The sequence below is a fragment of the Crocuta crocuta genome, unplaced genomic scaffold (assembly GCF_008692635.1).
Source record: "Crocuta crocuta isolate KB4526 unplaced genomic scaffold, BGI_CrCroc_1.0 scaffold38, whole genome shotgun sequence".
In the NCBI taxonomy this organism is placed as follows: domain Eukaryota; kingdom Metazoa; phylum Chordata; class Mammalia; order Carnivora; family Hyaenidae; genus Crocuta; species Crocuta crocuta.
In genome coordinates this window covers 3,935,997-3,962,321 of record NW_027532605.1, presented here as the reverse complement: position 1 = coordinate 3,962,321, position 26,325 = coordinate 3,935,997, and the positions used below count along the sequence as shown (strand labels likewise).

Sequence of the window (26,325 nt, the reverse complement as noted above, 5' to 3'; positions counted from 1 at the left end):
GAGAGAGAGAGAGAATCTTAAGCAGGCTCCACACTCAGTGTGAAGCCTGACGTGAAGCTCAGTCCCACAACCCTGGGATCATGACCTGAGCCAATAGCAAGAATCAGATGCTCAACTGACTGAGCCACCCAGGTGCCCCATAATAGCAATTTCTAATTGGACTGTTCTTTTTATATTTATTAGCTGACTTTTTTCCCCTCTAAGTTAGAACTCTCTCTCATCAGCTGGGGTTAAAAAAAAAAAAAAGGCAGGGTGAATGTCTAATTCTGGAACACTTAACAGTGATAGTCCTATGGTGGCAGATGAGAGGTTTTGTTTTTTCTTTCTTTCCCTTTGGTACTATGGATTCTTGAATATTTATTAATTTAGTATCTTAGCACCAACTGTAAATACTCTTTTAAACTAAAATTGTCCCAAATCTGGCCATTAAGAGTCCCTTCAAGCTGGTTTGATATCCTTTTGACATATCCTGTTATAGTCTTTGAGCACATCACTTTTTTTTTTTTCACATATATGATGCCCGGGCTCATCTTCTACTTTCCTGGCCCCTGGAAATCAGCCACTTTTCCTGATTCTTTAGTTCAGAATGGAATATAGAACCTGATGGGCAGGTGTTTTAAGTGTACTCATTTACTGGGATGATCTTAATAATTTTGGGCTTTCTGAGTGGCTGCTACTAGGATGGATAGTGATGCACATAATCCATGTCTTAAAAAAAAAAAAACCTTTGAGTTCAAATAATTTCTAACTCAACTAAAATATTTCAGGTTTTTTTAATGCTTTGTTTTTATATTTAAATTTTTCTTATCCTAAAAATCTGGGTTCTTACAACATTAACATGTTATTTTGTTTTATTTTACAACGTATGTAAAATTACTTTTAAAAGTCAATACCAAGGTTATTGACAATTGTGAAAGTGCTGATGGAAATTTAAGGCTTTTTTCATGTGTTTTGTTTATATCTAAAAGAAAGTCAGTATTCTAAGAATATATGATAAGCCTTTTTTCTGGTTTTACTGGAGGTTTTGTAACGGAGTTTGAAGTTTTTTGTTTTGGTTTGGTTTTTTTTTGCTTCAGTTTGTTTTCACTTTCACAGTTTAATTTTATTTTAAGCTATATAAAACATTTTTTAATGTTCAAAGTCAAAACCTAAATTAAAAAGTATATTTAAGGAAGTCTTACTTCCATCCCCTCCCCTCCACCATTCTATTCCTATACACATTGTTATAAAGAATCATTTTTATTAGTTTGTATATTTCCATTGTTTCTCTTTGCAAAAATACCCAAATACATGTATACATACATACATCTATGTAATTTATTCCTACTTTCTGAGTAAAAGGCAGCATATTTTATTCACTGTTCTACACCTTGTTTTTTTTAATTGAAGTATAATATACATATATTAGTTTCAAGTATACAACTTATTGATTCAATAATTCTGTATATTGCTTACCATGAAAAGCATAGTCACCATTTGTCACCATACATTATTATAATAATTTTGACTGTATTTTCTATGCTGTATTTTTCATCTCCATGACTTCTTTATTTTATAACTGCAGATTTGTACCTCTTACTCCCCTTTATCTATTTCACCCATCCATCTACCCAGCTCCCCTCCGACAACCACTAGTTTGTGCTCTGTATTTAAAAGAAAGTTTTGAGGGCACCTGGGTGGCTCAGTCAGTTAGGCATCCAACTCTTGGTTTCGGCTCAGGACATAATCTTATAGTTCATGGGTTTGAGCCCCATGTCAGGCTCCATGTTAACAGCGCAGGGCTTGCTTGGGATTCTCTCTCCTTCCCACTCTCTCTGCCCCTCCCCTGCTTGCATTCTCTCTCAAAATAAATAAAAATAAGCTTTTATTTATTTTTTAGTTAAAAAAATTTTTTTAATGTTTTATTTATTTCTGAGAGACAGACAGACAGTGTGAGCAAGGAAGGGTCAGAGAGAGAGAGGGAGATACAGAATCTGAAACAGGCTCCAGGCTCTGAGCTAGCTGTCAGCACAGAGCCCGACACGGGGCTCGAACCTACGAACAGCGAGATCATGACCTGAGCTGAAGTCGGACGCTTAACCAACTGAGTCACTCAGGCACCCCAAAAATAAGCTTTTAAAAAAGAGTTCTTTTCTTGTTGTTACTTTTTCATTTATTTTATTTTTAGATTCTTCATAGAAGTGAAATTAAATGGTATTTCTTTATTTGACTTATTTCGCTTAGTATAATATCCTTAATCCATGTTGTCATAAATGGTAAGATCTCACATTTTTAGTGGCTAAGTAGTGTGTGTGTGTGTGTGTGTGTGTGTGTGTGTGTGTGTGTGTTTACCACATCTTCGTTATGCATTCATTGGCACTTGGGTTGCTTGCATCCTTGGCTATTGTAGATAATGCTACTTTAAACATCGGGGTATATATATGTCTTTTTTAATTAGTGGGGTTTTTTTCTCCTTTGGGTAAATACCTCCTAGTGGAATTACTGGATTATATGATATTTCTATTTTTAATTTTTTGAGGAACCTCCATACTGAATTCCATAGTGGCTCCACCAATTTATATTCCCACTGATGGTGTACAAGTGTTTCTCTTTCTCCACATCCTCACCAACACTAGTTATTTTTTGTCTTTTTGATTCTAGTCATTCTGACAGGTATAAGGTAATATCTCATTGTGGTCCAGATTTAGATTTCCCAGATGAGTAGTGATAGCATATTTTCATGTGTCTTTTGGGTCATCTGTATATGTTCTTTGGAAAAATGTCTATTCAGGTCCTCTGCCCAATTTTGAATTACATTATTTGTAATTTTGATGTTGAGTTGTAGAAGTTCTTTGTATTTTGGGGATATTAGTCATTTATCAGATATATCTTCTGTGAGTATTTTCTCCCATTTAGTAGATCACTTTTCATTTCTTGATGGTTTCCTTTGCTTGCAAAAGCTTTTCATTTTGGTGTAGTTCCAGTAGTTTATTCTTTTTTTTTTTTATGTTTTATTTATTTCTAGGAGAGAGAGAGAGAGAGACAGCGTGAGCAGGGGAGGATCAGAGAGAGAGGGAGTCACAGACTGAAACAGGCTCCAGGCTCTGAGCTGACAGTCAGCACAGAGCCCGACGCGGGGCTCAAACCCACGAACCGCGAGATCATGACATAAGCAAAAGTCGGACGCTTAACCAACTAAGCCACCCAGGCGCCCCTCCAGTAGTTTATTCTTGCTTTTGTTTCCGTTGCCTGAGGGGACATCTAGAAAAATGTTGCAAAGGCCTGTGTCAAAGAGATTACTACCTATGTTTTTTTTTCTAAAAGTTTTATGGCTTCAGGTCTCACATTTAGGTCTTTAATCAATTTTGAATTTATTTTCATGTATGCCATAAGAAAATGATCCAATTTCATTCTTTTGCATGTAACTGTCCAGTTTTCCCAACACCATTTATTGAAGACATTGTCTTTGCCCCACTGTATATTCTTGCCTCCTTTGTCATAGATCAGTTCACCATATAATCATGGATTTATTTCTGGGCTTTCTGTCTGTTCCATTGATCTATGTGTCTGTTTTGTTACAGTACTGTATTGTTTTGGTTACTATAGCTTTCTAGTATATCTCAAAATCTGGGATTGTAATACTTCCAGTTTTGTTCTTCTTTCTCAAGATTGCTTTGTGTATTCAGTGTCTTTTATAGTTCTATACAAATGTTAGTTTTTATTTGTTCTAGTTTTGTAAAGAATGCTGTTGGTATTTTGTTGGGCATTGCATTGAATATAGTTTGCTTTGGATAGTGTGAACATTGTAACAGTATTCTTCCCATCTGTTAGTGTGAATTATTATTCAATTTGTATCATCTCTAATTTCTTTCATTAATGTTTTACAGTTTTCGAAGTACAGGTCTTTCACCTCCTTGGTTAAGTTTTTCCTAGGTATTTTATTCTTTTTGGGGCAATTGTAAATGGGATTGTTTTCTTAATTTCTCTTTCTGCTACTTCATTATTAATGTATAGAAAAGCAACAAAATTCTATCTATTAATTTTATATTCTGTGACTTTACTGAATTAATTTATTAGTTCTAATAGTTTTTTGGTGGTCTTTAGGATTTTCTATGTATAATATCATGTTATCTGCAAATAGTGACTGTTTTACTTACTTTTTACCAGTAGGGATTTTTTTTTAAGTTAGTTTATTTATTTATTTATTTATGTATTTATTTATTTATTTATTTATTTTTGAGAGAGAGAAAGTGCACAGTGGAGGAGGGGAAGAAAGAAAATCCCAACTGGCTCTGCACTGTCAGCACAGAGCCTAATGCAGGGCTCAAACTTATGAACTGCACAATCACGATCTGAGCCAAAACCAGGAGTTGCATGCTTACCCAACTGAGCCATCCAAGTGCCCTAGTATGAATTCTTTTTATTTCTTTTTCTTGTTTGATTGCTACAAGTAGGACTTCTAGTATTGAGTTGAATAAAAGTGGTGAGAGTGGACATCCATGTCTTGTTTTTGTTCTTAAAGGAAAAGAATTCAATTTTTTACCATTGAGGATGATGCTAGCTGTGAGGTTTTTTCTATATGACCTTTATTATACTGAGGTATGTTCCCTCTAGACCCAAATTATTGAGAGTTTTTATCATGAATGGATGTTATATTTGGCAAGTACTTTTTTTATGTGACATATCACATCAATTGATTTGTGAATATTAAACCACCTTTGCATCCCTGGAATAACTCTAGTTTGATTATGGTGAATGATTTTTTTTTTAATTTTTTAATGTTTTTTATTTATTTCTAGGAGAGAGAGAGAGAGAGAGACAGCGTGAGCAGGAGAGGGTCAGAGAGAGAAGGAGTCACAGACTCCGAAACAGGCTCCAGGCTCTGAGCTAGCAGTCAGCACAGAGCCTGACGCGGGGCTCTAACCCACGAACCGTGAGATCATGACCTAAGCGAAAGTCGGAAGCTTAGCCGACTAAGCCACCCAGGCGCCCCATGGTGAATGATTTTTTTTTAAATTTTTTAATGTTTTTTATTTATTTCTAGGAGAGAGAGAGAGAGAGAGAGACAGCGTGAGCAGGAGAGGGTCAGAGAGAGAAGGAGTCACAGACTCCGAAACAGGCTCCAGGCTCTGAGCTAGCAGTCAGCACAGAGCCTGACGCGGGGCTCTAACCCACGAACCGTGAGATCATGACCTAAGCGAAAGTCGGAAGCTTAGCCGACTAAGCCACCCAGGCGCCCCATGGTGAATGATTTTTTTTTTTAATGTATTGTTGAATTTGGTTTGCAAGTATTTTGTTGAGAATTTTTGCATCTTTGTTCATTAGAGATATCAGCTTTTCATAGTGTCTTTGTCTGGTTTTGGTATCAGGGTAATGCTGGTTTTGTAGAATGAGTTTGGAAGTTTTCCTTCCTCTTCTATTTTTGGAATAGTTTGAGTAGAGTAGGTATTAGCTCTTTAAATGTTTGGTAGAATTCGCCTGTGAAACCATCTGATACTGGATTTTTTACTATTGATAGTTTTTTAATTGCCAGTTCAATTTCATTTCTTATAATCATTTCAAAATCATTTCTTATAATCTGTTCAAATTTTCTATTTCTTCCTGTTTCAGTAATTGGAAGATCTGTTTTTAGGAATTTATTAATTTCCTTTAGATTGTCTAATTTGTTGGCATTTAATTTTCTATAGTATTCTCTTACAGTTCTGTGTATTTCTGTGGTGTCAGTTGTTATTTCTCCTTCATTTCTGATTTTATTTATTTGAGTTTTCTCTCATTTTTCTTGATGAATAGTGCTAAAGGTTTATAAATTTTGCTTATCTTTTCAAAGAACCAGCTTCTGGTTTCACTAATCTTTTCTATTTTTTTTAGTGTCTATTTCATTTATTTCTATTGTAATATTTATTATTCCCTCTTTGTACTAGCTTTGGGCTTTATTCTTTTTTTTTTTTTCTAGCTCTTTTAAGTATAAGATTAGGTTCTTTATGTGAACTTTTTTTTTTGTTTCTTGAGACAACCTTGTATTCCTTCTTGCTTTTTATCATTTAACAATATATTGTGGAAATGGCTCCAAATTAGCACATAGAGAGTTTCCTCACTCTTTTTTATGTCTGCATTTTATTATATGGAGATTTTACAATTTATTCAACTCGTACCCTAATGTGTTTATTTGTTATGTTCTGGTCTTTGTTATTATAAATAATGCCTCAGTGAATAACTTTGTGCATATGTTGTTTTTTTACTGGTGAGATATATATTCAGGATGGATCCTTGAAATAGAAACTCTGGGTCAAAGGGTAAATACATTTAAAATTTTGTTAGATCAAGCCAAACTCTATCAATAGGGGGGTGTACCGTTTTGCACTTCCATCAATAATATATTAATGAGCTGCTTTCTTCTTAGGCAATGTGAGTTCTTTTGAAGGTTTCATATCCCTTTGTTCTTTCTGAGTTGCTTTTCTAACTAACTCTTTCTGAGTTAGTTTTTCAGTTCAGTCTTTTATGTTAGTGTCTTTTCTCAGATAATCTTCTTTGGCTGCCTGTTTACTAAGAATAAGAGACATTAAAGATATACTAAGAATAAGAGACATTGTAATTGCTGGTTGGCTGAAACTTGTTTATTGAAGTCTTTGTTAAATGGTTATTTGACAACTGTTCCTTTGGGGACCAGGGCAGAATTCAGGTCTTTTCTTTGGGCTAGTCATATTCCCAAGGAAGACTATTTTAATTTCCTTCTTAAAGGGTAAACCTGGCTACCAGCATTTTGGAAACCCAGTGAGGCTGGGAGATCTTTATATTCACTTTGGGTGATAGTGTTTTGGTGAGGAGAGAGGGGATAATAATATTTTAGAAAAGCATCTGTACCATCTTATACTTAAATTATTTTGTATAGAAGATTAAAATCAGACGGTAGCATGGTTTCTCTCTATCTCCAGTCTTTTAGCAGTATTAAGAATATAGCTGTGCATCTCCTCGACAATATTATATTGTTTGCTAATGGATGAATTTAAATAATTACATTTATGGGGCACTTGGGTGGCTTAGTAGGTTAAGCATCTGACTTTGGCTCAGGTCATAATCTTGCAGTTTGTGAGTTTGAGCCCAACATCAAGCTCTGTGCTGACAGCTCAGAGCCTGGAGTCTGCTTCGGATTCTGTGACTCTCTCTCTCTCTCTCTCTCTCTCTCTCTCTCTCCTATCTTCTGTTCATGCTGTCTCTTTCTCTCTCTCAAAAATAAACATTTAAAAAATTAAAAAAAAATAAATAATTACATTTATTAGGATTAATGATCTATTTGAATATATTGCCATCATATTCTTATATACTTTTTGTTTTGCTTATGTATATGTGTGTTCATTCCCTCAATTAATGCTTTCTATTTGAAAGAATAAAATATACTTTCCCCTTTTCAGTCTCCCTTAGTTTGGAAGCCATGGGCTTTATTTCTGTTTTTTGTTTGGTTGTTCTTGGTGTTTGTTTTTTATTTTTTTAATTTTTAAATTAATTTTTAATGTTTTATTTCTTTCTGAGAGAGAGAGAGACAGCATGAGCAAGGGAGGATCAGAGAGACAGGGAGACACAGACTCTGAAGCAGGCTCCAGACTCTGAGCTAGCTGTCAGCACAGAGCCCAACGTGGGGCTTAAATTCACGAACTGTAAGATCATGACCTGAGCCAAAGTTTGATGCTTAAACGACTGAGCCACCCAGGTGCCCTTGTTGTTTTTTATTTTTAATGGTTACTTTTAAATGTTTAAAATATATTCTGGACTGTAAATTTTTTTTAAAAAAATTAGTCAGCATCTCTCCTCTCCCTGAATTAGATAAATTTAATTTTACCCACAGAGCTGCCAAGGCAGTTTCTTGTTAAAATATTTTATCTAGAATTTGTTTCAGTATTTTAACACAAAACTTAGTAATGTTGTAACAGTTGTTAAATTAACCAACATTTTATCAGCTTCTGTGTTTACCATTCATTCTTACGACTATCTTTTTCTCTCAAATTGTTTTTCAGTTTTTGTTTTTTTCTTGAAATGTGATTTTCTTGATTCAAACTTTAATCTGCAAAAATAAATAGGCAAAAATAGCAAGTATAGAAAGAGTGGTAGAGCCACGTAATAACATAGTTTCAGTAGATGAGATGATAAATTAATAAAATGTGATTAGGCAGATATCAGTGGGATTAAATTGGTGACTCAGATTGAACCTGTGAGAATGAAATAGCAAGTGTAAATCATTGGTTAAGTAATAGATTATTCAGAACCATATTTAGGCATTATATTATTAATTTGGACAAAAAAGCTTAGAATCCTATCTCATACTATGTTTCAAAGTAAGTTCAAGGTGGTATTAAATTATATATATATAATGTCAAACTAGATCAAAACTCATAGAAAATAAAAATGCATATCAAACTTCTAAGAGGACTTTTTAAGCATAAGAGTTATTAGTTGAAGTGAATAGGTAATATATAAGTATAGCTTTAAAATCAAAGAGAATATGAACATGAAAATGTTTGGAAAAATATAAAGCCTTAGAGATACAAATTATTTATGAGTTGTAGGTAGTATATATAGTGGTTGGAGGTGAGGCTTCAAAAGCAAATATGACAGTTGCTTGCTCTGCAAATTCAAGGCATCATCCTCATTAACTAACACACTGTGCAAAATTTGTTCAATAAATGTCCATTGAATGTATTTTGAATGAGTCTGTCTGAGGCAGTTTCTTCATTGGTATGGTGACCATGTATTGTAGTTTCCCTAGAACACCTGTACTCCCAGCATAACTACACTTTTTGCCTTTATTCTCAGAAATGTACAATTTTGTCAGTTAATCACATGGTCATCTTATTTATAAAATTTGGAAAATGCCAGTCTTACAGAGATGATCTAAAGGTTACAAATAATCCATGTAAAGACTTATGTACACAGTGCTTGGCACACATAATTAGTGCTCAATAATGATAGCTACTATAAGGAACAGCTTAGATTGCTTGTATAAATATTGATGTATTTCTTCCAGTTTTTATTTTTTTATTCTTTTTTTAATGTAAGTCCAAGTTAGTTAACATATAGTGTAATAATGATTTCAGGAATAGAATTTAGCAATTCATCACTTTCAACACCCACTGCTCATCCCAACAGGTGCCCTCCTTAATGCCCATCATCTATTTAACCCATCCCGCATCTTCCAGTTTTTAAAATTGGACCTACTACCTGCCAATATTTAATATTATTTGATATCTGAATTATCTTTTATTATCAGTCCAAGAAGTCAACATCGACAAGGTAAGCAATAATGTTTATATATAAACCATTGATATTAATGGTTATTAATATGTTTTCTATGCACTTCAAACCCTTTATGAAAGCTACTGATTTCAATGGTGATAGTTATAAAAAATTTTACATTTAGAATTGTATTAAAGGTGTTTTTTCAAGTATAAAAATGTTTTCTATAACACAGGTCCAATGTCTAGAATAAATGTGTTTTGCTTTAGCTCTATGTTTGAATCAGCCCCCTATGAATAAATTTTTCTGAAATTGGACATATTTTGAGTTTAGCTTTCTGATACAAATTTTATTCATTTAAGTATCATTTGAAATGGAAAAGGCATTTACCTTTGAATTATGAAACTTTGCTAAATAAATTAATATACAGGGCACCTGGGTGACTCAGCGGGTTAAACATCCATCTTTGGCTCAGGTCATGATCTCACAGCTCATGTTTTGAGCCCTGTGTCTGGTTCTGTGCTGACAGCTCAGAGCCTGGAGCCTGCGACAGATTCTGTGTCTCCGTCTCTCTTTGTGCCTCCCCTGTGCCTGTTCTCTCTGACTCAAAAATAAACATTAAAAAATAAATTAATCTATTATATAAAGGAAAACTATTTTAATGACTTTAATTTTTTTAAGGTTTATTTATTTTTGACAGTGAAAGAGACACAGAGCATGAGCAGGGAAGGGGCAGAGACAGAGGGAAACACAGAATCTGAAGCAGGCTCCAGGCTCTGAGATGTCAGCACAGGAGCCCAGCGCAGGGCACGAAGCCACAAACGGTGAGATCATGATGTGAGCTGAAGTGGGAGACTTAACCAACTGAGCCACTTAGGTGCCCCTATTTTAATGACTATAGAGCATTAAAGTCTCTTTTTACATAAAAGTCATGTTAATTTATAACATCTACTTTTTATATAGGAAATGTCTGAGAACAAGAGAATGTTTTTAGGAACTAATTTAACAAGGTTAAAGTTAACAGTTGCAGCCTTATACCTTTGTATTTCTTTATTGTTTTTTTGTTTTGTTTTGTTTTGGCTTCATAGTATCACAAAAGCCTTGATTCACAGTGTTGTTACACTCACCTGAATACTCTCTTGAAAATGGACCTGGGGGCGCCTGGGTGGCTCAGTTGGTTAAGTAGCTGACTCGGCTCAGGTCATGATCTCCTGGTTTGTGAGTTCAAACCCCACGTCAGGCTCTGTAGTGACAGCTCAGCGCCTGAAGCCTGCTTCTGATTCTGTGTCTCCCTTTCTCTCTGCTCCTCCCATGCTCATACTGTCTCCCTCTGTCTCTCAATAATAAATAAATGTTAAAAAAAAAAAAAAAAAGAAAGTGGAACTAGGCAGGCCAATCTGAATTTAAGCCAACAGCTCCATACTGAACTCTACTTTCCCAAACTGTACTATCATAAGGATTTGAAATGTATGCAGAGATGACCAAACAAAAAAAGTTTACTCCAAGGTCTGTGTCTGTTGCCTCCATCTGTCTATCTCTCTCTCTCTCTCTTAATCTGTCTCCTTTCCCTCCCTTTGACACCGAAACTAATGCATTGATGATCTTCCAGTTTGTGCATGTCACATAGGACATCGAGTTTATATTTTTAATTGCTTTTTTTAAAGTTTTTTTGTTTTATTTATTTATTTTGAGAGAGAGAGACAGCATAAATGGAGTAGGGGGTAGGTAGAAAGAGAGGGAGAGAGAAAATCTCAAGCCAGCTCCATGCTGTCAGCACAGTGCCTGACATGGGGCTCGAACTCATGAAACCATGAGGAGATCATGGCCTGAGCCGAAACTGAGAGCCAGACACTTAACCAAGTGAGCCACCCAAGCACCCCTAAAGTTTTTTAATTTAAATTTCACTTAGTTAAGACATAGCATAATATTAATTCCAGGTGTACAATATAGTGATTCAATAATTCCATACAACACCTGGTGCTCATTACAAGTGCACTCCTAAATCCCCATAACCTATTTCATCCAGCCCCCAACCCACATCCCCTTTGGTAACCATCAGTGTGTTCTCTTTAGTTAAGAATCTGTCTCTTGGCTTCTCTCTCTCTCTCTCTCTTTCCCTTTGCTCATTTGTTTTGTTTCTTAAATTCCACATATGAGTGAAATCATATGGTATTTGTCTTTCTTTTACTGACTTATTTCACTTAGCATAACTGTAGCTCCATCCATGTCATTACAATCAACTTATTAATTTAAAAATTAAGCATATACTTTATGAAGAATCATAGGTATTAATATAGAAAGATTTTAGTGGAGGATGATCTGTTTTGAATTGTAAAAGGCATTATATATTGGGGCACCTGGGTTGCTCAGTCAGTTAAGCATCCGACTTCAGCTCAGGTCATGATCTCACGGTTCAGGAGTTTGAGGCCCACATTGGGCTCTGTGCTGACAGCTAAGTGCCTAGAGCCTGCTTCGGATTCTGTATCTCCCCCTCTCTCTCTCTGTTCCTCTGCCACTTATGCTCTCTCTCACTAAAAAATAAATAAACATTAAAAAAATTTAAAGGCATTATATATTAACAAATATGTAAGAACATAAACATATTTTCACTAAATTATGGCCACGTATCAGCATCAGGGCAAAATATTTTACATCAACCAAACTTTCAGCTACACTAATATTCATAACATAATTATGAACATAATTATAATAACATAACATAATTCATAACATTATTCATTGTTCTGTCTACAGAAGTAATAAACGCTCAGTATTGTATTTATCCATAATCTATTTGGTCGGAAGAATCTTTATTACAGTATTTGGAGCAGCGTTGGCACAAAATAGGCCCTTAGAAAGCTATCAGTAAATACCTGTCAGGACACCTGAGTTCATCTTGGTACTACAGTTTGGTAAAGGGGAGGCATTACTCTATGATCAGCAGACCAATCCACATCAAAAAAGTTGATGATTGTAAAAATATTTACATGAGTGCATCATAATAGCAACCCTATAGTTTTCTTTTCTTTCTTTTTTTTTTTTTGTTATGTCATGCTTTCTCTTATTTTTTTCCTTTTATTTAAATCCAACTTAGTTAACATATAGTGTAATAATGTTTTCAGGAGTAGAATTTAGTGATTCATCACTTACATATAACACACACAGCTCCTCCCAACAAGTCCCCTCCTTAATGCCCACCACACATTTAGCTCATCTCCCTACCCAATGCCCCTCCAACAATCCTCAGTTTGTTTTCTGTATTTAAGAGTCTCTTATGGTTTACCTTCCTCTCTGTTTTTACTTTATATGATTTTAACCTGGAAAATTTCAAATGGCACAGTCATAGAACAATTTAAAAATCCCTTTTGATTTTTCAGTAGGAAATATTTTGGCCTCTCCTGATACTAGGTACTTAACAATGAAATTCTAGTTCTTTAAAACTTACATATTTACTACTTAAAATAGTTTTTTATTAATATGCATCAGTAGTCTGTATTTATAATATTTATGAGTGTCTTATTTTATTTAATTATAACAATTGAAGCATAATTAAATTTCCTTTACCGTTAATCAGTATTAACTGATAGGGTAATCAACATTGAAATCAGATACTAAATTGCTAATATGGTAGCAATAAAGCTATTTGTTTAAATTTTCAGTGAAAACAAAGACACAGCTTTTGTTTTGGGATGTAAAACAAGGTGATATATACCATATGTAACTTTTTGAAAGGTATTTATAAGCAGTATTTTGTAATTTACTATTTTCACTAGAGATTGGAGGTAATCTGACATAAACTATATGTACCTCAGTCTGTTTCCTTTTTAAGCCCTCTTCACATCTCAAGTAAAGGAAAGGCAGAATTCATTCCACGCATTTAAGTTAAGCTTCTAATATACCCTTCCTAAATGAAGTCCCCTATGTATTACTCTACATGGATTTCACATATATTGATGCAAACTTTTGAGTCTTTGAAAAACAGACAATGAATAGGAAGAAAAATTTTTACTTCATCTGAAGAAATAATGGCATAGTAGGTGGAAGGAAAGTACACTAGGTACACTTAATAATGCCTTCAGAATTCACCAATGAATAACCACATCGTAGTTTTAGAAATAACAATCAATACTTAGGGATATTTTAAAAGAAATTTTATAGAACAAAAAAGTTGAACTTTGCTAGTCTTAACATACCATTTTATTAAAACTCATTTGAACATATTCTAATTATGTATTTGTTACTAATATTGAAGCAAATATATAAGTTTTTAAGACTGAAGTAGGAGATACATGCAGTAAGGTTGTTAAATTATGAAAGAGATTTGGAAAATTTATTGATTTCTTACCATCCTAAAATTTTTCAAGCCATGGCTGTAAACTCTCTGCTTGATTGTTGGTGAAATGCAGAGGCTACTCAAACACTCTGTAATGTAACCCCCATGCCAGTATCTCATGATTCTCCCCATACCTATATATATGAGAAAAAGAGTCCAGAGTTTAATATAGAAATTTGATAAATTTATGCAGTATGGCTTTTTAAAATTCAGTAGTTTTTCATTGTTAGAAACACTTATCCTGTAATTTCTTTAAAGGCTGATTCTTTTTAAGACATTAAACTGTTATTCTTACTATCTTTAATGAATTGACAAGCGATTTTGTCTGTAGGTCACCCTTTTGTCTTATTATTCACTGAATTAATTGAATTTTCTGCTTTAGCAAGTACTTTAAAATCTCAGTTTTCTAAGAGAGGCTCTATTTGTTTCTTTCCTCTCATATTGTTTCTTTCCTCTCATAGTTTTTCTCTTATATCTACCTCAACTGCTTGTTTTAATAACACAAACTGGTGGGCCCACCATTCCTTATGAACATAAGAATGTAAAATAAATATGTAATTATTAGACTATTATAATTAAAATTATTAAAATTAAACAATTTAACATAATCTTGTATGCGAACAGCATTTAAAAATCCTTTAAGGTATACATTGTACTTTTGTAGTCAGTATACCACAGCATGTACTACTGTGCAATTCCAAATAATAAACTCCTTTCTTGATAATTAAATATGAGAAAGATTAAGATAGCTTAGATAAATCATTATATGCAGTAATTACATTTATGAAGACTGAGAGCCTTATGAAATCTATATAAACAACTTCCAAATTTCATTATCATATGAAATTGATATGGATTGATTTGGATTATTGACTGTATACTTTGACTCAGAAAGTCCCATGGTGTGTTTCTACAGTAACATGATTTTACCACATTATAGACAGAGTTAAGATTTATTAGATTCCACAGTAAAATTGATGTTTTTCTTTATTCTTTTGATCTAAAAATTTACTTCCTGTGTTTCTTTTCAAAACTTAAGCAGCTAACAAATAGAATTTTCACTGAGCATAACTTGCTTCCAGAAGGACCTTAAAGGTGTTGTAACTAAATGACCTGGCCGAGGACACTTAATGGCAAAGCTGTAGAGTATTTTTTTTGGGATTTGTACCTGATCCAACAAGGAAATGGAACTATTGGGGGAAGATCTGAATGCTTAATATAATATTAAATAATTAAAATGTATATATCTTCTATGTTTTCCCTCAGGTGTATATCTCAAAATACAGACATAGTCTCAAGAACTCTTTTAAGTATTTGCAAATGTTAGTGAACCTCTTTTTCTAAAGCTAATTTGACAAATGTCTTTATTTTAGGAAAAGAAAAGAAAGAGACCAGAACGCTTTGGAGTCCTTTGATATCCTACCTTAACATTTCCTCTCCAAGTTTCACATATTAAAGTAAATATAATAGCCAAATTAAAATATTTCAGTGTTCTTTCTTATCACTAATATGTTAATATTTTCATTGACATTGATTTTGTAATTGTCCCATAACATCACTGTTATAATTTATAAAATCTAAAAATTAATTAGCCAGGTTTATTAAATTCCTAGAATAAAGTTAGTTCTTTTACTTGGGATATTTTAAGTTGATTATGGCATATGATTTAAAAACAAGCAAACAAAAAATTTGAAAACTATTTGGTTAATGTTATGTGGTATTCACAAACTTTGGTTACTCTGACTTGCTTTAGGGAGTGATTATTGAGAATTTATTATAAAAATACTAAATTTCCTTATGTGGCCTTGGATTAAATATATACCCCTACAGATTAGCTGAATACTGTCAAAATAAATTATAAAATCAAGCTTCATTATCATTTGTAGCTTAAACCTAACAAACCGATACAGTGTTATTTCATAATTTTGATGCTCATTGCAGTAAATTTGATATAGAACAGTTGCTAAAGAAACCCTGTTCAGATGTGTGACCATTTTTATGGAAAACATCTGGGGCAATTATAATTAGTTCAGGATGTGTATTGTTTAAAAATAATCTTGAATTCATGAAGAAAGAACCGTATCTTTTCCTCAATGACTAGAATAATCCAAGTTAATATAAAAAATTCTTTAAGTTATTGGTAGCTGTACTTAGAGTATAATTTTAGAGTATTCCAAACGGAAATGAGGAGTAACTTTTATGTAAAATGCCAAATTGGCACTTTACACCTGTTGGTGTGTTTCGTTTAGAACAGCTGTGTCTTTTATTATCAGTAAACAGATGCAGAAAGTAATGGAATGTTTTAAAGCAATATGTTAATCCTGTCTTCCACTACTGAACTGTCTCACAATATAGTGATTAAATATTGACTGTGCAGCTGTTACTTACAATTATAGAATTTCTTAGTTAATTTCTCCTTCCCAGGCCCAAATGAGATCTAATTTCTAATCTTACAGTATTCATAATGTAGTTTGCTTATCAAAATTTGATTTCTAAAGATCAGTTATTTGACTGTTAAGGAAACAGACTCATATGTTTATAAAATTCTTACCCTTATTCTGAATTGACTAATAGTTTAGGTAGCATAAATAATTTTTAAAAGTGTTTTTAAATTGTTGATGAATATGAGCATAATTATTAAATGTAGCAATTTTTTAAAATTTTATGCTTGAAAACTGCCATCAATAAGCTAAAAGGAAATTCTTGTTCTTTTATAAAATATAAAAGAACAGAGTACATAATACTTTCTTAGAATAATGACCATATTCAGGCAGTATCACCCTGCAGATTATTTCAGTTCCAGTGGCCCTTTTGCAGTTTGTGTTTTAATCCTTACATCTCATATTGTCAGAAAAGATACTTTAGATGTAATTATCACTTTTGTACTTCAGCAGTTGTATTAGGTAAGATTGTTTTATTATTATTAACTAACATTAATTTCACTCAATATCTAAAAGTATTTATATATATAAATACTTATATATAGTATGTATTCTTGCTCCTTTTTGTAGATGAGGAAGTTCTACCATAGAGATATGATGTAAATTGACCAAGTCTTAAACCTGGGAAATGGAGGAGACTGGATTTAAACCCAGGCATTTTCACCCTCAGGCCTCTTTTGTTCTTAACAACTTTGCATTTTGCCTGCATTTAGTATCTAATACAAGCATTATATAGAAGGGAAATTATGTGCAAAGTAAACTTGATTCCTTTCTTTGAAGCCACTCTGTATGCACTCCAAAGTATAATTATCTCATTTAGTCCTTTTGCCTAAATAGAAAACACAACTAAAACATGCATGGAAAGATGAAGAGTTCCAGTTCTTGGTTTCTTACCATACAATGACTGTGTCAGTGCTATTTGACATCATCAGGAATGTCACAGGTATTGTGACATAGTCTACACTAGAAAAGATTTACAAATACCTCCTTATGATTTCACTCTAACTGGGTTACTTTGTGGAGACTACTCCAACAATCTGTTCCCCTTCTCAAAAAGGAAATTTTATTTGGTTCAAGAGATTTTAAAGAGCAACATGATATAATTTATGCCTATGTTATATTATTAATCCCTTAACCTAGAAGTATCAGCTATTATTAAAATTTATTAAATGACTGTTCACTGTGAGATATTATTACTAACCACCTCTATACTTGTAGTTTATTTTTGTCATTTGTTGTAGGAAGTATCCCATATTATAGTACGAAGAAACTGAGACCGGTGGTATTAATTGGTCAAGATCATGGCTAGCAAATGGTGTTTGTATGAAGTAGATTAAAAAAAAAAAAAAAAACTCTAAAAATCTAAAAGTGTCCCGCTAATTATTTTTATAAAGAGTTTTTAGATTTCCATTTCTAACAGATGGTTACTTCAATGTAGTTTCCCTTGACACTGATGAGAATGCTTATAAGATTAACTAGGATCAGCAATGTCATGAGGTATTGCTGGAAGAAACTTAATATAATAGAGGCCCATTATAAGGTGGTTTTTAAGGGGCAAAATGTTCTTGCATAAAAGTCTGAAATATGAGTAGACATCTTTTTGCCTTCAAGACTACGAAGTATCATTTTTTATGTTGTCAGTTTTAAATGAATATTTTACATATTTTGCTAAATTTAATCAGTTACGCTATATTCAACATTGCTATTCTATTGAAATTATTTTTTATTTGTGTCTCCATCAAAATTAATTATCCAACACAAAGAACATAAAAGATAAACAATAAAATTATCATTTTATCTAGTACAGAGATTTCTTAGGCAGAAGTATTTTGTGATTTGTTTTTTTTTCCCATTTCTTGAAGTGAACATTCATTTTGAGATAATTGTAGATTTACATGTAATTTTAAGTAATAATACTACCACAAAGTGTAACTTTTACTCAGATCCCCTCAATGGTATCATGTTGCAAAACTACATAATACAATATCCTATCTAGAACATTGATGCTAAAACAGTCAAGATACAGAACATTTCCATCACTATGAGGATCCCTCATGTTAACTTTATACAGCCACATCTACTTCCTTTCACACTGTCTTCCCATAACCCTGCAACAACTAATCTGTTCTTTATTGCTGCAATTTTGTCATTTAAAGAAAATTATATAAATGGGATCATATAGTGTGTAACCTTTTGAGAATGGTTTTTATTTCCCCACACAGCATAACTCAGCATAGAAATTCATCCAGAGATTGTTACATGTATCAGTGGTTTGTTACTTTTAATTGCTGACTAGTATTCCATAGTATGGATGTGCCACTGTGATTGTTTAAACATTCACCCATTGAAAGACATCTGGGTTGTTTCCAAAACAATGTAAAATCTGGTTTCTTCAATGGTACTAAAGGTTTATAGTTTTATATTTTACACTTATACCCATGATTGATTTTGAATTAATTTTTGTATAAGGTGTGAAACTTAGGTAAATTCCTTTCTGGTGGGAGTCAGGGAGAGTTAATGGACACCAAATTGGTCCAGTACCAATTGCTGAAACAGCTATCTTTGCTTCATTTAAATGTTTTTATCTTTTAGTAAAAAATCAGGCACATTTGTATAGGTGTGTTTCTTGGTTCTTATTTGTATTCCATTGATCTATGTGTGTATCCCTCACATAATATCATAAAGTCTTGATTACTGTATTTATATAATTCCTTGAAAATGGGCATTCTATTCCTCTCACTTTATTTTTTCAAAATTGTTTTAGCTTTTCTAACTTCTTTACTCTTCATAGAAATTGTAGAATAATCTCACCTATATCTATAAAAATTCCTGCTGGGATTTTTGATAGGAACTGAATTAAGTTTGAATATCAGTGTGGAGACTATTGAAATCTGTGCTATATTGAGTCTTCTAATAAATGAATCAGTATGTTTCTCCATTTATTTATGATTTTTATCTCTTAGCACCATTTTGTATTTTCAGCATCCAAATACTATATGTCTTGTTAGATATATACCTAAGTAATTCATTTTTCTTGAATGGTTACAAAAGGTATTGTATTTTTACATTTTGTGCCTATGTGGTTATTGCTTGTATACAGTAGTACAGGTGGTTTTTGTGTGTTTATCTTGTATCCTGCAACCTTGCTGAAATTATTTTAGGAGTTTTTTGTGGGTTCCTTGGAATTTTCTATATAGACAATCATATTATCTGCAAATAGAGACACTTTTCTTTCTTTTTAGGTTCTGTGCATTTTGTTTTTTCTACCATTACACCAGCTGTAACTTCCACTATGTTAAATAGAAGTAGTTTAGAGAGCGCATCTCTTTACTTGTTCCCCATCTTAGGGATTTCTCCCAGAGTTTTTCCCTTCTGTTTTATCATTAACTGTAATGTGGGCTGTAGGTTTTTGAGGATATTCTGTCAAGTTGAAGCTCCTACTATTCTCATTTTTCTGAGTGTTTTTAAATTATGAAATAAGTATTAAATTTTGTCAGATTTTTTTATGCATTGACCATTATGATCATGTGATTTTTCTTTATCTTGTTAATAATGAAGGAATACATTGATTTTCAAATATTGAATAAACCCTGGAATAAACCCCATGATCCTAGAGAAAAAACCTTTTATATATTGCTGAATTCTATGTACTAATATTTTAAGGATGTTTGCATCTATACTCATGAGAGGTATTAGTTTGTAGTTTTCTTTTAATATACTGTTCTTATTTTGGTGTCAGAGTATTACTGCCTTCATTAAATGAATTGTAAAGTGTTCCACCCTCTTCTCTTTTCTGGAAAAGATTGTGTAGAGTTTGTGTCAATTCTTCTTTAAAAATTTGCTAGACTCCTGGGCCTGGAGATTTATTATATTTGGAGTTTTTTAGATGATGGGTTATTCAATATACAGTAATTATGATTATGTTGGATATTATCTGTTTCATATTGGCTGAGTTATGATAGTTTGTGTTTTTTGAGATATTGTACCATTTTACAACTTTATATAAATTATCAGATTTTTTCTTTGTAATATTTTCTTATCCTTTTGATGCCTGCAGGTCTGTTATGACATCACTATTTCATTTTGGGTATTGGTAATTTTTGTCTTGTCTATTTTTTACTTTGTCAATTTTGTGAGAAGTTAGTCAGTTTTATTATTCTTTTTGAAGAGCCAACTCATAATTTCTTTGATTTTTCTCTATAAGTTTTTCAACTTTTTAAATCATTGATTTCTTATTTTTATTATATCCTTCCTTCTACTTGCATTGGATTTATTTTGTTTCTTTTTTTTCTGAGATCTTCAGGTGAGAACAGACTATTGATAAGAGACTTTTCATATAAATACATTTAATCGGTAAAAATTTATGCTCTCAGTACTTTTTTATCTGAGTCTTGCATATTTTGGTATGTTTTATTCCCACTTTATTCAGTTCAGCATATTTTTTTAATTACATTCAACTTTTGTCTTTGACTTGTGGATTATTTAGGAGTGTATTTTGTTTGTAGGTATTTGAAGACATTCTCATTATCCTTCTGATATTTGATTTCTAGTTGGATTTCATGGTGATCAGAGAATACACTCTATTATATTTCAATTATTTTAAGTTTGTTGAGGTTTGTTTTACAAGCCAAGATATAATATATCTTGGCATATGTTTTATGGGCATTTGAATAGAGGGTGTATTCTGCTGTTCGGAGTGGAGTATTCTTTTTTTTTAAGGTTTTTTTAAATTTATTTTTGAGAGAGAGAGAGACAGCATGAGTAGGGGAGGATCAGAGAGAGAGGGAGATACAGAATCTGAAACAGGCTCCAGGCTCTGAGCTGGCTGTCAGCACAGAGGCCAATGCGGGCTTGAATTCAAGAACTGTGAGATCATGACCTGAGCCAAAGTTGGACGCTTAACTGACTGAGCCTCCCAGACACCCCAGGAGTGGAGTATTCTATAAATGTTTGTTAGGTTTTTTTGTTGATTGTGTTGTTCAGATCTTACATCATTCTTGATTTTCTGTCTAGTTCTACCAATTGTTGAAAGGGGGTATTGAAGTTTCCAACTGTAATTGTGGGTTGTCTATTACCTCTTTTAGTTCTATCAGTTTTCACCTCAAATATTGCAGTTCTGCTGTTTGGTATGTACATGTTTCAGATTGCTATATTGTCTTAATGGATTGGCTCTTCATCATCATATAATGTCACTGTTTGTATATAGTAATTTTTTAGGTCTACTAAATAGAGCCATACTTGCTTTCTATTGATTTATGTTTGCATTATATATATTTTCTACCCTTTTATTTTCATCCTGATTATATTACTGTATTCGAAGTTGAATTTCTTTTTTTAATATATTTTTATTTTTTGAGAGAGAGAGATCACATCCATGTGTGCAAGTGGGGGAGGGGAAGAGGAAGAGGTGGGACAGAATCTTAGGCAGGCTTTATGCTCAGTGCAGAGTGGAGCTCAGTCTTATAGACCTGGGTTCATGACCTGGGCTGAAATCAAGAGTTGGATGCTTAACCAACTAAGCTATCCTGGCACCCCTGAAGTTATATCTCTTTGTATAGTTTTTTAGAGGTTGCTCTAGCTGTTGCTGTATACACACACACACACACTACACACACCACACACACACACACACACACACACACACACACCCCTTATTGTCTACTGCTGTTGTCATTTTACCAGTTCAAATATAGAAATCTTATTTCCCTTCTGTTCATCTTTTCCCATTTATAATATAATTGTTTGAAGTATTGCTCTACATACATTTAGAGACATAGCAGTTAACACGATAATTTTTATTTCAGCTGTCAAATATAATTTAGAACTGAAGAAGTGTATTGTATTTATCCATCTTTTTGCTTGCTGTATTCTTCTTCATGATATTCCAAGATTTCTTCTTTTATTATTCCTTTTTGTTTAGAGGATTTCCTGTAGCTTTTTTATACAGTGGATCTGTTGATGACAAATTCTGCTAGTTTGTCTTCATCTAGGAATGGAATGTTTTGATTAATCTGTCATTCCTGATGGAATTTTAATGGATATAGGATACTGGGTAAACAGCTCTTTACTTGTAGCTCTTGAAAAATGTTATCCCACTTCCTTCTAGCCCCCATGGTTTCTAATGAAAAATCCACTGTCATCTGGATTGTTTCTTGCTGCTTTCAAGATTTTTTTCTTTGTCATTAGTTTCAGAAGTCTGATGATGATACATATTGGTGCAGATTTATTTGGGTTTATGTTTTGGGGGCTTACCTTGAATCTGTAAGTTTATGTCTTTTTCGTTTCCTAACTGGGGTTCCTGGGCAGCTCATTCAGGTGGAACTTTTAGTTTGAAGTAATATTAGACTTACAAAAATGTTACAAAAATAGTACAAAGAATTCTATACTCTTTACTCAGATACTCCAAATATTAACATTTTACCATTTTTAATTTAGTCTTCTTTCTCACCTTTCTCTGAAATGTTCTGAAGCATTTAAGCTGCACATATAATGCCCCTTAACCTCTAAAAATTTTGCTATATATTTCCTAAAATTAAGGACAGTCTTGAAAACTCAATACAGTTATCAAAATCAGTAAATTAACATTGATACAGTATCATTGTCTCATCTATATACCTGTGTTGTCCAATATGATAACAACTAGCCACATGTAGCTACTTAAATTAATTAGAAATTGGTTCCTCAGTCCCCCCACTTAACATTTCAAGTACTTGGAAGTTCAGTGGCTATTGTATTGGAAAGATATAGACCATTTTCATCATTGCACAAAGTTCTATTAGACAGTTATGGTATAGAGATTCTAATTGTGCCAATTGTTCCAATAATGCCCTTTGCAGCAAGAGAAAAAGAGTTCCAAATTTTGCTAAACATCTTACTGCTCTTACGTTGGTCCAGGATCCCTTATTAATTTCAGTTTTGAGAAGAGGTTTTATATAATTAGCATTATTTCCTTTTTTATTAATCAATTCTTTTTTTCTTTCAGTTTTATTGAGATATAATTGACATACACCTCTGTTTAAGGTGTGCAGCATAATGACTTCTATATATTATGAAATTATTACCACAATAAGTTTGATTAGTATCCATCATCTCATATAGATATTTAAAAAAATGAAAGGAAAATATTTTTTCCTTGTGATGAGAAGTCTTGGGGTCTACTGTCTTAGCAACTTTTAAATGTACCATGTAGCAGTGTTAACTATTGTAATGTTTTGCGTCTCCAGTACTTATTTATCTTATAATTTGAAGTGTGTACCTTTTAACCCTCACTTTCATTCAATTCCCCTATTTCCACCCCTGCTAACTACATATCTGATCTTTTTCTGATTTTGGGTTTTTGGGGGGTTTTGTTTGTTTGTTTTCTATTCCACATATAAATGAAATCATGCAGCATTTGTCTTTCTTTGACTTGTTTCACTTAATATAATGCCCTCAAGTTCCATTCATGTTGTCAAAAATGGCAGAATTTCCTTCTTTTTTATGGTCGAGTAGTATTCCATTACACACACCCACACACACCCACACACACACACCTATTTTCTTTACTTATTTATCTATTGATGGACATTTAGGTTGTTTCTATGTCTTTGCTATTGTAATAATGCTGCAGTGAACATAGGGATGCAGATATTCCTTCAAATAATCAATTCTAAGACATGCCTTTTTTTTTTCTAACATTTTAACATTCTGGAAATCAGGAGTATCTTAGAATTAATAGTGAATTACAATTCCTGTTTGTCAAGCATATGTTCTTATGTATTTATAATTATTGAAACATGCAGGAATTTAGCCAAACTAACTCATGTCACCATCACTTTGGTTGGATTATATGCACTGTTGATATTACATATGTTAAGTTCAGTTGCCATTAAAAAAGATTTCAAAACTATTATACCATTATTTGCCATTGAAATGAAAAAAATATTTTCAAAAAGCCTAGAGCAGCAAACCATATTTTTTTATATTAATGAAGATTTAAATTCTTTTTATAGACTAAAGAAGTGCCGGTATCAAAACTTGCATAATGGGTGCCAATGGCTTAGGAAATCCCAGAGACAATAGTTGAGCATTAACCAGTGCAGCATTGGAAACTCTCTAAGTGGGGCGCCTGGGTGGCTCAGTCAGTTGAGCTGCCAACTCTTGATTTCAGCTCAGATCATGATCTCATGGTTCATAGGATTGACCCCAAGTTGGGCTCTATGCTGACAGTGTGGAGCCTGTTTGGGACTCTCTCTTTTCCTCTCTCTCTGCCCCTTGCCTGCTGGTGTGCACGCTCTCTCAAAATAAATGAACATTTTTTTAAAAAGCCCTCTTGGTGACACAAAGGATGATAATGTTCGGAAAAGCCTGCAACAGCAAGAACCAGCATATGAAATTGGTGTAGCTCCCAAGAAGAATATTTCCCCAACTCCCTCTTTATATGTGATCATGGGGAATCATAGACAAAGAAGAAATTCCCAGAGAGTAAAGATAGGCCCCTAGAGGTTGGTGGTAGGAATTCTCCCCATCAACAAAATTAGGGCCGACAGTCTAGTCAAGGAATTTAATCATCTATCAGGGTTAGGAGTCTTTATATTACCTACTAAGTGGGTTTAACAACTGATATAGATCAGTGACTGTTAGTGTTTCTAATTCTTCCTTTTTCCAAATAGAAGTTCCATTATGGTTATCTTATTCCCACATCACCATTGGATATTGGTCAGGAGGGAACAGATAATTTTTTTTTATGGATGTATATAGACCATGAGGAAGCACAGTTACTAAATTTTATTCTTCCTTCTTCCATAACAATAGAGCCATAACTAAGATATGGTTGCCTGGCCAGGACTAGATTTCCCAATTTTCCTTGCAGCAGTTATGATCATGTGACAAAGATTTCACCAATGGAATATGAGCAGAAGTGATGTAACCAGATTCTTTTGCTTAAATGAAATTCCCTTAAAAAAAAAAAAGAAAGAAAGAAAAAGAAATTCCTTGGCCCTGCAATCTAAAAATTTTTTGAAAAAATTTTAATGGCTATTTATTTTTGAGAGAAGAGACAGAACACATTCAGGGGAGGGGCAGAGAGAGAGGGAGACGCAGAATCCAAAGCAGGTTCCAGGCTTCTAGCTGTCAGCACAGAGCCCTGTGCATGGCTCAAACTAGTGAACTGCAAGATCATGATCTGAGCTGAATCAGACGCTTAACCAACTGAACTACCCAGACACCCCTATTTTTTAAAAAAATGTTTTAATGTTCATTTTTTTTTGAGAGAGAAAGTCCAAGTGGAGGAGAGGCAGAGAGAGAAGGGACAGAGGATCTGAAGCGGGCTCTGCTGCTGACAGCAGAGAGCCCTGTGTGGGTCTTGAACTCACAAACTGTATGATCCTGACCTGAGCCAAAGGTGGACACTTAACTGAGTGAGTCACCCAGGTGCCCCTGGGATTTTATTATTATTACTGAATATATTTAAACTCAAGCTAAAAAGACAGTTTACCCATTTCTCCTATTCCCAACCCCTGATTCTTTCAACTACCACTCTGTTTGTATATCATATAGTATTTGTCTTTGTCTGATTTATTTCACTTAGCATAATAATAAGCCTTGAGGTCCATCCATGTTGTTGCAGATGTCAAGATTTCGTGCTCTTTTGTGGATGAATAATATTGTGAGGGTGTTTTTCCCTAATTCTATCAAATCTACCATGTTCATTAATTTCAATTCTATTTTAAGAAAGAACACACACACACCACTATCTCCTTATCCATTTATCCATGAATAGACAATGAGGTTTACATATCTTGACTATCATAAATAATGCTGCAGTGAACATATCTTTTCAATTTAGTGTTTTCATTTTATTTGGATAAATACCCAGAGATGGAGTTGTTGGATCACATGGTAATTATATTTTAAATTTTTTGAGGAACTTTCATACTATTTTACATAGTGGTTGCACCAATTTACATCCCCACCAACAGTACATATGGGTCCCCTTTTCTCCACATCCTTGCTAACACTTGTTATTTCTTGTCTTTTTGGTAACAGCCATTCTAATAGGTGTGAGATGATAGTTCATTGTGGTTTTGATTTGCATTTCCATGATGATTAGTGATGTTGAGCACCTTTTCATGTACATGTAAGCATCTGTATATCTTCTTTGGAGAAATGTCTGTTCAGATATTCTGTCAATTTTTTAATTGGATTGTTTTCTTCTATTGGGTTATATAAGTTCTTTATATATTTTGGATATTAGCCTCTTATCAGATATATTATTTGAAAATATTTTCTTTCATTCAGTAGGTTACCTTTTCATTTTGATGGTTTCCTTTGCAGAAGTTTTTTTAGTCTATTGTAGTCCCATTTGTT

General features: G+C 33.2%; 1 long non-coding RNA gene across 6 annotated transcripts in view; it reads left to right on the top strand.

The window, feature by feature from the left end:
• LOC144244894 (uncharacterized) overlaps positions 1-15,012 on the top strand; it is a 41,452-nt gene extending 26,440 nt beyond the window's left edge. For 2 of the 6 annotated variants that reach the window (XR_013339095.1, XR_013339099.1), the window contains 2 exons: positions 9,118-9,261; positions 14,911-15,012. This is a non-coding gene — a long non-coding RNA (uncharacterized LOC144244894). Of the gene's footprint in view, positions 1-9,117; positions 9,266-9,904; positions 10,030-14,910 lie in introns of those variants that run through there. The other 4 variants (XR_013339096.1, XR_013339097.1, XR_013339100.1 and 1 more) reach the window with 4 other exon arrangements.
• Positions 15,013-26,325: the final 11,313 nt, after the last annotated feature.